Source organism: Ictidomys tridecemlineatus, unplaced genomic scaffold (assembly GCF_052094955.1).
Source record: "Ictidomys tridecemlineatus isolate mIctTri1 unplaced genomic scaffold, mIctTri1.hap1 Scaffold_1100, whole genome shotgun sequence".
Lineage (NCBI taxonomy): Eukaryota > Metazoa > Chordata > Mammalia > Rodentia > Sciuridae > Ictidomys > Ictidomys tridecemlineatus.
The window spans coordinates 113,766-127,654 of NW_027521037.1; the positions used below are offsets into that span (position 1 = coordinate 113,766).

Sequence of the window (13,889 nt, forward strand, 5' to 3'; positions counted from 1 at the left end):
TCCACCTTATTCACCTACCCGTCCATCCGTCTATCATCCTCCCATCTCTCTACCTATCCACCCCTTCTCCCATCCATTCATCCATCCACCCTCCACCTTATTCACCTACCCGTTCATCTCTCCTTTCATCTACCCACCCATCTGCCCATCTGTCTGTCCACCTACTCACCCACCCACCCATCGGTCCATCCACCCATCCCTTTGCTCATTCTCTCAGTGGTATTGTACTAATAACCACCCCCAACCCAGCCCTATGCCAGCCATCAGGAAGAACTCAAATTTGAACAGGACCCACCATGACACCTCTCAGACCCCTTGCTCTTCATCTATAAAAGCAGAGGTTTGGACTGGGGCTCTCAGCCACTTGCAGATTCAACATTCTATTGCACTTTTATCACCCTCATCAAAAAGTGCCCATAAAAGACCCCGTAACACAGGGAGCTGGCTCTGCCTGGTCTAGACTCCAGAAGCCTGCAGGGAGGTTTAAATTGGAAACAAGTGCTCAGCCCTCACAGGCAGACAGATTTAAAATAATACATTAGTCACAGCATTTTGAGGAATCACCAGACGGAGTCCTCGCTCCTTGGGCAGCAGCACCACCGGAGCCCTGGTGCGTCGTCGGCTCTGATCTCCCCGCGGATCAGCTCAGGCTCTCTTCCCAGCCTCCAGTCAGGGAGGCTTTCCCATCACCAGGGTTCACGGACGAGGAGCCTGAGCAGCACACCACCGCTGGCCTGGACCCCCTGGGCCAGCCCATGGCGGGTCAGGATTCAGCCCCAGGTCGCGGCACGCAGAGTCCCGGCCTGCCTTCCCTGAAGGGGCTCCGTCCTCGGCACCCTGGCTTCGCAGGACAGTGCCACCGGGTGAAGCCCAGGAGTCCTGCCGGGCAAAGGCAAGTCCAAGACCCGGGAGGCCAGCCACAGGCTCTGGGCGAGATCTTGGCTTCCTCAATGCGTCACAGGAGGCCCTCTCCCTCTGACCCCAGCCCTGGAGGGCCGTGGTTTTACTCATTCACTTGAATCTCCAGAGGGACTGAGTGGAGTTTCCCAGTGTTCCTCTCTGGTGTGAGACTCACAGGTGCCTGGCCCACAGAGATCCAGGCCCCGAGAGCCCAGGTCCCCTAGGCAGGAAAAGGAGGTGGCGCTGTGTGGCCTCCTTGGCCCCTCCACTTCACCTCCCACTGTCCTGCATGGTGGACACTCATGCCGACTCCCTGACTCCCTGCCCTGACCAGCCCCACCCCAGGTCCCCCACCCTGTTAGGTTCACTAATCTCCACTGCTTCTTGGTATTCACACACACGCACACACACACACACACCACCTAACATACGACTCACACATAACAGGTGGTTAATACCTGCTCCTGGAATGGAAGAGAGATTTCTACCCCTAAATAAGCACGTTTTCATCTTAAAAATTACTATTTTTAGCAGGAACAGAAGAGACGGGAGCCTGCTGATGTGATCCATGATCTAAGGCTGTGGAAGGGAGAGGAAGGTGAGGAAGACCCAGAGAGGGGAGAGGGGAGCTGCCAGGAGCCGCGGGCGTGGAGGGCAAACGCACCATGTGGTGTGGATCCTGATTCACGGCACCAGGAAGTTCTCAAAGATAAAGGCGCAGGCTGAAATCAGAGAAGCAGAGCTGCCATCTCAGGTTATGTAAGAGGGAAACGAGCCCTTTCATCCCCAGCAAAGAGCACCTGCCTGGCTGTGCCCCTGCCCCCCGGTCTCCCTCCCCCTCCTCACACACGCTCACTCCCTGCCCCAGCGCAGTGCCCTGCTCTCTGCTCCCGCACCCTCCCTCCCTGGCGCTCTGCAGTGGATGCGGGAGGAAGATTTATCTCCCCGCATGCTCTGCTTCTGCCTCCCCGACCCAGGAGCATCCCACTCAGAGCGGCTTTATGTGGGGTTGTTAGCTCTGCTCTGCTGACTTGGGAGGGTACATATTTTTAATCTTTATTATTTTTAATGCTATACTTCATCCCTGGGCTTCTGGCTGCAACCACACTCTGACCTTAGAATACCAACATCAGGAAACCGCTGCCATTTGTCACCCCCACGCGGATCGCCTGGGGTTCTGAAATTAAAAAGCAGGGGAGGGAGCGGGTCTGAAGTGCCCCACAGTCGGCCCCAAGCTGTGCACACAGAAGCGGCTCTCCTGGGCTCCAGGCAGAGCAGAGCCCGAGCTGGGCCAGCTGGCCAGGCACAGGCCGGGCAGAGCCAGCGCCTACCAGCTCCTCTTCCCTTGAGAGGCCAGTGAGGGGCAGAGGGCCTCCCCAGCAGCCCAGCTCAGAGCCCTTCAGCGTCACCTGCAGGTGTCCAGGCTGCGCGGCCTGCGAGGGGGAGAAGCTGCCAGCACCCTGTCTGCCTCCAGGGCCAGGACTCCCCTGTCCCTGGGGCCTCGTCACCCCTGTCCTTGGGGGCCTCGTCACCCCTGTCCCTGGGGGCCTCGTCACCCCTGTCCCTGGGGGCCTCGTCACCCCTGTCCCTGAGGGCCAGGACTCCCCTGTCCCTGGGGGCCTCGTCACCCCTGTCCCGGGGGGCCAGGACTCCCCTATCCCTGGGGGCCAGGACTCCCCTGTCCCTGGGGCCTCGTCACCCCTGTCCCTGGGGCCTCGTCACCCCTGTCCCTGGGGGCCTCGTCACCCCTGTCCCTGGGGTCCTCGTCACCCCTGTTCCTGGGGCCTCGTCACCCCTGTCCCTGAGGTCTCGTCACCCCTGTCCCTGGGGGCCAGGACTCCCCTGTCCCTGGGGGCCTCGTCACCCCTGTCCCTGGAGCCTCGTCGCTCCCCTCCGGCTCCACAGCTGGAAGGAGAGGAGCAAAGGCCCTTCAGAGAGCTCAGCATGCAGGAGGGGCTCCGGCCACCGCTGCCCGGCCCACACCTCACCATCCCCGAGGTGCCTCCCAGGCGCGGCCTGACCTCAGTGTCACTCTGGGACAGATCTCCAGTTTGCTCCACCCCGAGGATGAGGACAGAGAGCCAGAGAAGCACAGTGTCTGCCACTTATCCCACACCCTGACTACTGGGGCACGTCACCTGTCACCTCCACACCCTGCTCCTCAGCACCCCAGCACCAGCCAGTGTGACATGCACTGGGGACCCCGGACCAACAACCAACCCCCAGCAGGGCTTCCCACGTGGTCAGGGTCTCTGTGCTCCAAGCTCACAGAGATAGAGGCACACTTTCAACTGGACATGCTGACCGCGGATGACGGTGCGCTCCCGCACGCTCCTAGCCAGCAGGAAAGGAGGCTGTCCCCAGCTGCTCTGGTATGTAGGACGAGCTGCTCTGGGGTGACAGGAGGTGACCTATTTGGACTGAGTTGGTGAATTCAAGCAGAGTCCCCTTTCTGCCAGAACCTCTCCGTCAGTCCCTGTGTTCTCTCCTCCACTGGGAGGTTCTAACCTGCAGAGCTGCTGGCAAGGAGCGGGCACAGGAAAGGAGGCCGAGCCCGTGCCAGGCTCCAGGGGCACCTTCCGGAGGCAGGAGGAGCGGGGCTGGCAGGCCTCACCGCGCGGCCAGCACCTGCGGCCTCCAGGGCAACAGGATGAAAGCTGTCTGTCTGAGCGCTGTCCAGGAGCCCTTCTCAGGGGTCAGCGGGGGACTAAGGGGCTCTTCCTCTGGTGGCCTCTGTGCTCAGGCTTCTCGAGCCTGCTCCAGGTTAGCTGCTCTCAGGGGCAAGGGGCTCAGCCACACCGCCACTCTGCTGTGACCATACCCACAGGGCCACTCTGCTGTGAGCACTCCCACGGGGCCACGCTGCAGTGACCGCTGCCCACTGGGACACTTTGCCACCCATGAGGCCACACCTGCTGTGATTGCTGTCCACAGGGCCACTCTGCTGTCCACAAGGCCACTCTGCTGTGACCACTGCCCATAGGGTCACACCTATTGTGGCCACTGCCCATTGGGCCATTCTGCTGCTCATGTGGTCACACCTGCTGTGACGCTGCCCACGGGACCACTCTGCTGTGACCGCTGCCCACAGGGCCACCCTGCTGTAATTGCTGCCCATGGGCCCACTCTACTGCCCATAGGGCCACTCTGCTGTGACCACTGCCCACGGAGCTCCTCTGTTACCCACTGGACCACTCTGCTCTGATCTCTGCCCACAGGGCCACTCTGCTGAGCGATCACTGCCCCCGGGGCCACACCTGCCAAGTCGTCACTGCTCTCTGTCTGGCAACGACACCTCACAGGTGGACGTAGGTGACCCAGCTGGACGACACACAGGACTTCCTGAACCGCTGTGGCAGTCACTTGGGCTGTAGGAAGTCCTGGGCAGCTGACAAGCCGGTGATGGCCCCCTCCTCACCTCCTGTGAGAGCTCACTAACGCTGCTCACCCTTGGTTTTAGATTCTCTAGGCCAGCACTGCAGGCAGGTGGACAGAGGACAGAGAGGCAGCGCATGGGATCCACTGTGGTTAACAGCGGTGCTCAGCGACCCCTGGGGCGCCGCAGCCTGGATCTGCAGGGAGCACCCTGGCTCTGGCTCCTGAGGCACCCAGGGCGAGGTGGGAAGGCTGCCCTGGCCTGCTGTCAGCTTCACGTCCCTACCAGGGCCTGCCACCTTGGCTTCCCTCATCTTTTGCCGCAGTGCTGGGCAGGAGCCCAGGACCTCTGCAAGCCCTGCCGCACCCTGGGCCACACCCTGACCCCAGGGCCACACCCCAGGGCCACACCCCCGGGCCACACCCCTGGGCCACACCCTGACCCCCAGGGCCACACCCCTGGGTCACACCCCTGGGCCACACCCTGACCCCAGGGCCACACCCCCGGGCCACACCCCTGGGCGACACCCTGACCCCCAGGGCCACACCCCTGGGTCACACCCCTGGGCCACACCCCTGGGCTCCGCCCTACGGTTTGAAAGGTCCGTGGGTTCTCTGTGTTCTTTGACAGGCTCCTTTTGTCTCCTGTTTGCCAATCAGGGCACCTGCAAGGGCCAGCTCGGGGGTCCGGCGCCTTCCTCCGTGAGCGCTCCACTCAGGAGTGAGTGGAGCAGAATGAAGAGGGGCCCGACTGCACCTGACCCTCATCTGACCTCGCACCTCTACAGCCTCCCGAGCCAAACCTCAGGGCATGTCTGCCCGGCTCTGCTCCTGCCCCAAGCATGCGCTGGACACGGGTCACTGCAATAAGAAATCATCCTATTTAATCACCCCCAGGTCTGATGCATCAAACATGCCATTCCTGGTGTCCAAAGTCCTCTCCACAGGCCCCTCCCAGCTCGATTGGAAGAGGCCACCTCGGGTGGCTGGCATGGGAGCAAAGGTGGGCTGTCGTGCTCCTCACCGGATGACTCGGTGCATGGGGCATCACCTCACCCGCGTGTGGTGAGAGGTGGCTTCCTGCCATGCCAGCTGAGACACGGCTGGCTAACCAGCAGGGATGCAGCTCCCGCTGAGTGCGGCAGTACGTGCCCCTGGACTGTGAGGTGGGTCACCATCCACGGACTCATCATGAAGGAGAAATCCTGACTTGAGCGCTTGGCCTCAACACAGACGTTCACAACCCGTCTGATCATATGACTCTCAGAGTGGCTGAGAGTCTGGCTTGCACCATCGGGACTGCATTAGGCCCTGCCAAGCCACGGAGCCGGAGGAAGAGGGAACACACGTCCACATCTGTGGGGTGCACCCCACCAGTCCCCGGCGGAACGAGCCTTTACTTTCTCCCTTTCCTGAGATCACTGCGCCAGGCAGTGCCCACAGGACGCAGGGCCTCTGGCAGGCTGCTGGACTGACTGGACCTCCCCTTCCTAAGCTCTGGAGGAATCTGTGCAGTCAGAGACGAGGGCATGTGTCCTATAGCACAGAGGACAGGTAAGTGGCAGGCCGGACTGTCACCTGAGGGGCAGAGAGCTGGGCTCCAGCGCGCCCCAGTTTCCAGCCTTGCCTGCTTCGTGTTGAAATCTTGCTCGACCTCTCAGGCCCCCTGCAGGAATGGGTTCAAGAACAGGAAACAGCAGCTTCCCCCAACACAGAAGGAGTAGTGGACACCAGCCCTGAGCTGGCCACTTTCGGTGTCATACCCTTGCCCCCATGTCCCCGGGAGGAGACGCCAGTAGGGACCCACTAAAGAGGTGGAGGTCCACCAGTGGCTTCTCTTCTGAGGGTGCCGAAGAGCTGATCCTAGGCCTTGTGCTGGGGCGCTGCCCCTCAAGAATGGCAGCATGGGCATGCCGGGCAGCTCAGAGACCCCTCAGGTCCACCAAGTCCTTCGAAACTCTGCCGAGTTGAGTATTTCTTTATGCAGAATAAGGCCTGTCATGTTAATGCACACCGAGTTCCTGTGCAGGAGGCGGCTCTGAGCCGGGTCCAGTGCTAAGCCTGCTCATGGGGCAGGAGGACCCTTCCCCACCCGCTAGATGCGGGGGTGAGGCCAGTGGCAGGGTGCACGGCCGAAGCCAAGCACGTTTGCCTGAACGCCGTGATGGGCCGGGATGGGCCCTGCCGTGGGTGTGCAGAGGAGCTTTCGATCACGAAAGTGTTTCCAGTTCTGCTCAGCGCCCGCTCCCTGCCCTGGCGCTCGGGTGGATCCTGTGGGTCCACCTGATCAGCATAGGGACCACGGCTGCAGACAAGCTGCGGATGGGGGGACGCAGCTCCTCCAGGACCCTGGACTACCATCCGGTGGGGAGAAGAGGGCGCTCAGGAGGGAGCAGCCACGCAGAGACTGGCGGAAGGGCACTGTGCCAGTCTCCGGGGGTAGGGCCCAGTCAGCACAAGGTGAGGGGCCTGCGCTGCTTCGTGTCCTCAGCCTGAGCTCCACATGGTCTCAGGTCCTTTCTAATCTCCCTCCACCGCACATCTGGACAGGAACACACTCCCCCCAAACTGTCACCCAAGAGGACCCGGGAGAGCGAGCCGTAGGAGGCCACCTGCCTCGGGATACACACCACTCCAGCTGCGATTCTTTGGCTGTGTCGCCCAAGTACATTCTTCATGGCCGCCTTGGAAGGGCACAGCCAGCTGCACCAGCCTGCCCAGGACAGGAGGAGGACACCTGGCCACCATCACCAGCCTCAGGCCTGCCATTGCTCCAGGGGTTCACGGTGGGAATGATGAGAGGCTGTTTCCTCTTGTCCCAGCTCAGCGGGCGGCCAGCTCCCTCAGAGGCCCCACCACAGAGCCTGGCTCCTGCTGGGTCCTGCTGCCCACGTGGAGGCCTTGAGCCTGGACTAGAGAGCATGTGTGTGTGCCAGCAGATGTGTGTGAGCTCGTGTGTGAATGTAAGCGTGGGGGCAAGTGTGCAATGAGTGTGTGGGCGCAGGTGTGGGCATATGAGTGAGGTATGAGCAGGGGTGTGGGCAGGTGTGAGCAGGTGTGTGTGAGCAGGTGTGAGCAGGGGTGAGGAGGTAGTTTTGAGAAGGTGGGTGTGAGCAGATGGGTGTAGGTGCATGTGTGAGCAGATGTGTGGGTACAGGTGTGTGTGGGCAGGCGTGAGCAGGGGTGTGGGCAGGCGTGAGCAGGGGTGTGGGTGCCGTGTGTGTGTACACATGTGTGAATCTACTCGTGCGTGTGGAGAGGCCTGAACATGGAGAGTCTGAGGTCACCACAGATCATGTCCGTGGCTCCCCCAGCCAAGGGCCACTTTGCAGCTGGCCTTTCTGGCACTGATATGCAGACACATGGCGGCCACTGCTGGTGGAAAAGGGAGCTGGGCCTGCTGGTGGGCGCTGGCTGCCCACTCTCAGGGTGCTTGGCCACCTCCCCTGGCTGCCAATCCAGCCTGGGAGGGACCCGCGATATTCACTTTGCATGTGCCCCCTCTGGCTGGCACTGCCTCCATCTGGTCCCAGGTGTGACCCGGTTAGAAGTGGAGGGGAGACCTCCGTCACACATGCTCTGCGGGGGGTGTGCTGCTGGTGAAGGTGGGCACGTTTGCCAGTGTGGCGGGGGCTGGATCTTCAGACTGGATCCTCTTCTTGAGCCTGAAGCAGTTCGTCACACAGTAGAGCCGACGCTTGGTAGAGGCAGGACAGTTGGCTCAGGGACCCCCGGCACACCTTCACTTTCCCAGAGGGAAGCAGTTGTTCTTAGTTAGGAGACTGGAAATGAGAGACTGATTTCCTCCACACGAAACCAACAACCAGCGTTCAGCAGTGAGGAAGGGCACTAGGTACCAGGCAATGGGTGGGCACCCACTGCAGCAGCTGGAGCAGGAGGAGGTGGGTGGGCCCTGTACACGGGCGACCGCACAGCAGGGCCAGGCAGCTGGCTCAGGACTGCGACGGCCCGGCATGCGTGTCTGGCAGTCTCTGGTCAGGGCTCATCCTGGTCTCCTGCAGCCACGGTCAGCACACTGGACAGAAAAGGCGTAATCAGACAGAAGTGAATTTCCTACAACCACGATCCCACCTTGGAGAAAGCGCCTCTGCGAGCTCAGGCTGCAGGAAAGAGCAGCTGTCCCACCTCCGCACACTGACTGGGTGGGCCTGCCTGGGGGGAGGTCGGCCGGGGCAGCCAGCCGGCCGAGGAGGCCAGGACAGAGGTGCAAGCTGGCCAGGGTCCCAGGCATGGCCAGGAAGGGAGAGCTGTCAAGCAGGAGGCATGCTGTGTGCTGCAGAGGACCCAGGCAGCCCGCGGCCAGGAACAAACCACCCCAAACCACACCCATGAGCCTCCACGGTCACCCTGGGCACCCTCAGCCCCTCGGGTGGAGGGGTGGGCACCTTTCCTTAGGACACGTAGAGACAGTATTGGAGCTCAGAGAAAGCACAATTTGGAGGCCCACTGTCTACCAATGCTTTAAATGAATGCATAATTTGACTAAGAAGTGCTGGTTTTTGTAATTTATTCCTAAGTGGGAGAAGTCTAAGTGTCCATAGTGGAAGGCACACTAGATCACCTGGACTGCACACATACTATGGAGTCTGGAGAAAAGCCAATGCCTCCGTTGCTGATGTGGAAATCGGTGCAAGAGTCACAGCTGGTGTGCTGCCCAAGTACACGCAGGAGACCCTGCGTGAAAACCTTTGTGTGGGAGAGATGGAGTGAGAGAGTGAACAGAGGAGGGACGAGACCCGGGCCCAGGTCCAACCCACTCACGCCTTCTGCTGACCACGGCTGCCTTTCTATTCTCACTGTTGAGTAACATTTGGGGTATTTTTGAAAATATGTGAACCTGCCTGGGGGTAACCTGGACCCTCAGCTTCCCTAAGGCCAGGACGTGGGCTTCTGACAGCTGTGGCCAAATTACCTCGGGCTCACTGCGGCCCTCGACACTGCTGCCGAGTGTCCTAAGTGAGGAAGCCACATCCTCCCTCCTCCAAGCACTGAACTGTGTCACCAGAAAGTAAAGACCTTCAGTTAGGTGGGCGGCATCCCGCTTAGGAACACAAGCCCAGTGCCACCGCTCTCCGCTCCTGGCAGGGGGACCTCCTTTGTATCCAAGACTTGAAGCTCTCCACCGAGCTGCCGTGGACGCGGACACAGCCACCCACATTCAAAGTGCACGACTCAATACACTTCAACTCCTGCCTGCACTTGGGCAGTCAGGGCCAAGCACCGTCATCGCAGGGAGAAGAGGAACTCTGTCCGCCCTGCTGTCCTCCCCACCCCATCCCGTCCCCACCTCCCGACCCCTGCCCCTAACTGCCAATCACCTTGGTGGATACAGCTGTGTTTGCATTTTTGCAGCTTGAGGCTCCTGGGGTCTTTTCACCTGGCTTCTCCCAGGCAGACCCTCAGACCCACTAGTGTTCCTCGGCCTGTGGCCCCTTCTGCTGAGCAGCACCCGTCCAGTGCTTTACCATGGCTGAATCCCCAGGTCTGGGGGATTTGTTGTTCCAGATTTCCATGACGAGCAAAGTTGCTGTGGCTGTTTGTGTGGGCGTGTGCGCGCCTTGTATTTCCTCATTTCTTGGGAAGACACTGGGAGCCGGGGGGGAGAGATCCACTGACTTGACACTGTCCCCAGAACGGCCACACCATTGCTCATCCCCACCTGCTGCACACCCTCAAGGTCACCCAGCACCTCTGTCTCCCGCTGGGCCTTACGGGAAGTGCATCTCACCTGAGTTCCGAGCTCTGTGCTGGCCGTGTGAGGACACAGTCCCCCGGACTCTGGTGAGGCCCCACAAGCCCCTGCGGGCTGGCAGTCGTGCCGCACAGGTGACAAGGTCTTCTGCACATGCCTGCTGCGCTTTCTTGTCCTCCCGCCTAGCTAGTGCGTTAGGTGTTGTGCCATATCTCCCATTACTCCCTGGGGAGAATTCTGAATCCTATTTCAATAAAATTGATGAGGAATAAGCTATAACACTTGTGTTGAAAGTTATAAAATGTACAGAATTTATATTTAAGCCTTATTCAGATAGAATCTGGTGCATGTGCAAAGAAGGTGTTCTGTGGTACGAAAACTCTTCCTCGGTAAGCTTGTGATATACCGAAGGCACCTGCAGTCTCTGTCAGGCCATGGGCATCCAGAACTTCCAACTGGGCTTCTGCTCTTGCCCTCACTAGAAGCCTGCAAACCTGGCCAAGGAGGCCAGCCAGAGGGTCGCTTCCCAGGGGGAAGCCGGCCTCCTGAGGAGGGTGTGGCGTGGCAAGGCAGTGGGTAGCTGGCCCTCGAAGGCTGGGCCACCTGCCCATAGAGGCCCACGGGGTGCCCGGTGCAGGCTGCTGATGGCCTCAGCCTGCCCAGCCCAGGTGTGGCACATTCGCCTGGACTGGGTCTAAGAGGGAGTCAGAGCCCCACCCACAGGGCACTGATGACTGGGGACAGGGGTGACGTGGTGGACTGCGGGGAGAGGCTGTCGTGTTCCGTTTTTGAACCTGTCTTTCCCCTGGAAGGGCTCTCCAGGGCAGCACACTTCCATGGACCAGGGAGCTGGACAGGAGGAGGAAGGTCCTGACCAGACACCCCTGGGGCCCGCGGACTGAAGGGGCCGTCGGGCTGGGACGAGAAAGAACCTGGCATGGACAGGTGCTCGTGTGGGGTGCTTGCACCCCGGGACCCCACTGCTGTGGCCCAACAGTGAATGTGTGACCCTGAGCTGACACCCACAGGCTGGGGGCTGGGGGTGGGGTGGTGACGAGGCTCCGAAGGCAGGTGTCCAGCCAGCAGGTTGGAAGCTGCTTGGTCTGGGCCAGGCAAGGCCTCGCGTGCCCATGTCCTCAGCCAACGGTGCTCCCTGGAGCTGGGACACCTCATAAGGAGAGTGCACGTTGGAATCCTGCTCTTCCCCCACTCCCCCCTCGTGACGCCTTTGGACACCAGGGAACTTCCCCTCTGGCTCAAAGGCCACAGCTGTTTGTACACTTCATGGAACCCGGGGACAAACTGGCCATTTAGGGTTGGTCTTAAGGATTCAACATGGACACCATGTGCCAGACCCCTTTCTGTTCCACCTGGACCAGGGACAAAGAAGACTTGGCCCAGGCCTGGAACTTCAGGACATTGGGCACTGACCCACAGGGGCTCCCCCTGAGAGCAGGACTGGCAGCAGGAGGAGGTCACAGTGGGCTCCTACCCGAGGCCAGGTGGGAGGGAGGGCAGGTAGAGAGGGGCTCCAGTGCTCTCCTAGAGAGGGGCTGGATCATAAATACCTCTGCCTTTGGGGCCATGTAAGGTCTATAGGGCATGGTTTTGGCCAACCCTCCAAAAATGTGAACATGCCCTTAGCTCACTGAGTGCCCAGGTGAGCTCAGGGCTGGACCTGGTCCTTGGGTGGTGGCCGCAGAGTCCTGACCTGAGGTGGTTGGAAGGGCCGAATGGCCAGGTGTATGTAGGGCCTCATCAAAATCTGCATCTAACCGGATCCCTGGGAGGTTCCTGTGCGTGTCAAAGTGGGAGGACCAGGCAATTTACTAACCCTTCAACTAAGGCAGCGACTGCTCTTCAGATTTGTCATTCACAAGGTGATTTTACCGAAATATTTAGCATCTCCCTCGCTGCAGTCTGGCCTGAACTACGTTATAAAACCCTTTAAAATCACAAAGACAAAAACCCAGGTGTTTCATCTTCAGTGAGCAATTCTCAGGATCCAAGAGAACCCCGCTGAGTTGTCCCCTCACGCCCCCAAAGCAGGGAAAGCCAGGGACCTGCTGTGCTTAACTGACCCGGAAATAGCTTTGCTCTCCGTTTTGATTTGCCCTGGGTGGCCACAGGGTTCTTTTTCTGGAGAAAAAGGCAGCACGCTCCAAGCCAGTGAAGGGCCGCTGCTGCCACTGACCGCAGAGCTGCAGAGGACAGGGACAGGAGGGCCACCATCTTCCTGAGCAGCAGGAGGAGGCACCAAGTGACCTCAGAGGCTGCTCCGTCCTGGTTCCTCTCTGGAGGGCATCGGGGGCCCTGTCCAGAGCCTGACGGGCCCTGGGCTTGGACTCCCATCAGCTGGGCTCGTGCTTGGAGCCAGGGAGCTGGGCAAGGGAGGCACAGAAGAGGGCCCTGTGGCCCCCTTGAAGGATCTACAGCCAGGTCACTGCTATTCCCGGTCACTTATGCCGAGGGGCGTCCCTGTGTCCACACCCTACATCCACCCTCCTAAGCCGTCCCCGCCTGCCGCCCAGGTGCTGTGTTGGGTGAGGCATTTCCTGGGGAGGCTACTCTTTACAGAAATGAGACCAAAGCCCAAGGCTCTGACTTCGCCCTCCCTCTGTGGCTCCTCTCAGTTTTCCTGTCACCCACAGACGCTTCCCTAGGCCCAAGGGGCATCTCGGCCAGACGGGCTCCAGGCCTTTGGCAAGGACCCAGACGACTCCTGGAATTCTAGCTACCCCTGCCCACCTCTTCTGACTGCTGGGGACATTCTGGTGGCCTTCCACAGGGCCCGGCTATCAGGAGGCCGACTACTCTCCTTACCTCTGCACGAGTCTCCCGGAACTGGCAACTTGAACCAGTTTCCATGCTTTCTTCTTTACCCTTCACAAAGAGAGCTGGATCTTAAGTTTATTTAAAAAAAAAAAAAGTGTTGTTTTCAACACAATGACTTCCTCTGAGACATCCAAACCCCTGTCTAGCACACCAGGCTCTGCAGCAGGCTGGCCTCCTTCAGGATGACGGTAGGGAATGAGCACCACGGCACCCAGGACCCATGGAAAGGCTCACCCTGGGGCCTCCTGGACGTCTGAAGTCCAGGCTGTGATTTCAACCCAGGGTGAGCTGAGGTGATCAGTGGCTGCTGCCTGACAGCGGCTCCTCAGGGAGGGGCTGGGGTGCAAGGATTCTCACCGCTCTGGCTTCCAGCAGCAGCACCCAGCAGCGGCCACCTACAAGATGAAGACAAGTGGCCACTCTCAGAGCTCAGGATGGATCCCCTTGGTCCCTCCCTGGATGGCCTAGGAGCTCTGGTGCTGGGCTCTCTATAGTGTGACCTGTCACTGTCAGAGCTCAGGATGGATCCCCTTGGCCCCTCCCTGGATGGCCTAGGAACTCTGGTGCTGGGCTCTCTATAGTGTGACCTGTCACTGTCAGAGCTCAGGATGGACCCCTTGGCCCCTCCCTGGATGGCCAAGGAGCTCTGGTGCTGGGCTCTCTATAGTGTGACCTGTCACTCTCAGAGCTCAGGATGGATCTCCTTGACCCTCCCTGGATGGCCTAGGAGCTCTGGTGCTGGGCTCTCTATAGTGTGAGCTGTCACTGTCAGAGCTCAGGAGGGATCCCCTTGGCCTCTCCCTGGATGGCCTAGGAGGTCTGGTGCTGGGCTCTCTATAGTGTGAGCTGTCACTGTAAGAGCTCAGGATGGATCCCCTTGGTCCCCTCCCTGGATGGCCTAGGAGCTCTGGTGCTGGGCTCTCTATAGTGTGAACTGTCACTGTCAGAGCTCAGGATGGATCCCCTTGGCCCCTCCCTGGATGGCCTAGGAGCTCTGGGTTCCGGGCTCTCTATAGTGTGACCTGTCACTCTCAGAGCTCAGGATGGATCCCCTTGGCCCCTCCCT

General features: G+C 60.1%; 1 long non-coding RNA gene across 1 annotated transcript; it reads left to right on the forward strand.

The window, feature by feature from the left end:
- The first annotated feature begins 1,337 nt into the window (after window positions 1–1,337).
- LOC144372500 (uncharacterized) lies at window positions 1,338–10,267 on the forward strand. Its single transcript, XR_013432492.1, has 2 exons — window positions 1,338–4,518; window positions 4,936–10,267. It is a non-coding gene; the product is annotated as an uncharacterized LOC144372500 (long non-coding RNA).
- The last annotated feature ends 3,622 nt before the right edge of the window (window positions 10,268–13,889 follow it).